Genomic DNA, 1,328 nt, shown 5'->3' with positions numbered 1-1,328 from the left:
GAATTGAACCATGAACCTGCCGATCTGCAGTCGGCTGCTCTACCATTGAGCTACACACCCGTACCCTTCTTGGTGGTTCTGCGTGTGTTTTAGCTGCTTAAAAAAAGTATTTATATAAATTTAATTTATTAATTGCATTCTTTGTGTATTAAACTCAATTTCATCGCGAAGAAAGCTCAAAAATATACAGATTCTGCCGACGCAGCAGCAGTTTCTATGGCGGCGGTCTATGTTGTGGGCCCCTCGGGGGGCCCCCAGCTGACCCAGGTAAATGTTCGTCTGCGGCGAGGGGGCCCCATTTGGTGTATTCTTTTGAAGATATATTATAATTATTGATTTATTGTGACTTTTATTCTCCCTGTATCTCACTCCATCCACGAGAAAGAACAAGCGAACCCTCTCTGCGCGGAACGCAGCTGCAGCGCCTCGGTGAGTATCCTGTGCAGAAACTGGCGGCGCTGGCGGCGTTCAACTCTTTCTTGCATGTTTTTTCAAGCTGCTGCTGTGCTTTCATCTGAAAAACTAAAAACTGAGTCAAAAGAGAATATACTGGCTCGGAGAAGCCGCATAGAGCTGCCGGCTGCACCCTGAGGACTCAGTTGAATGGTCTAGGTTTAGGGTTTCTGCTGCTGGCGGTGATCGTCTGCCTCGCCGTACGTTGTCTTCTAGCTCAGCTTTTGTTTTTCTTTGTATTTCTTTTTCAGTGATAGTTGTAAGCTAATATATTTATTCAAGTTGAGACGAAACCCCCCTCACCACGCTCACCCTCACCCTGGAGACCAGTCCGTCGGTCTTCGCACCCAGCACCACACAACCCTGGAGGCCCCCGTGCAGCTGCTGCTCACGCTGCTGCTGCTGCTTGTGCTGCTGCTGCTGCTGCTGTTGCATGCGTTGCTGCAGCAGTTCCGCGGGGTGAACGACAGCTGTGCCGCTTCTGCGCTGCTGAGCAGCACAGCAGCAGCAGCAGCAGCAGCAGCAGCAGCAGCGAGGCCCCACAGCGCCAATGTCTTGCTACTTGCAAGACACTGGCGCTGCGGTGCCTCTTCTGCAGCTTCTCTTTTTTTCGTGTGGTTGTTTGTCTTAGAGACCGAAAGGAGAGTGCAAAAAGCTGCTGTATATACACCCGAGAAACAAGAATATGTGTACATTTGCAAAAAAACAAAAAAATAAATTTTATTGAATTTCAATACAAAAAAACATATTCACTGTTTATAAGTATAAATATGTATTGATGGTGACGAAACAAATATAATATATTTTTATAATACTATAAGAAGATGGAGAAGCAGCAGAAACCCGACAACAGCGCCGATGGTGTGCAGCACACA

This window comes from Eimeria mitis, genomic scaffold, assembly GCF_000499745.2.
Source record: "Eimeria mitis Houghton genomic scaffold, Emh_scaff3210, whole genome shotgun sequence".
NCBI classification, from domain to species: domain Eukaryota; phylum Apicomplexa; class Conoidasida; order Eucoccidiorida; family Eimeriidae; genus Eimeria; species Eimeria mitis.
This window is presented reverse-complemented; position numbering follows the sequence as displayed.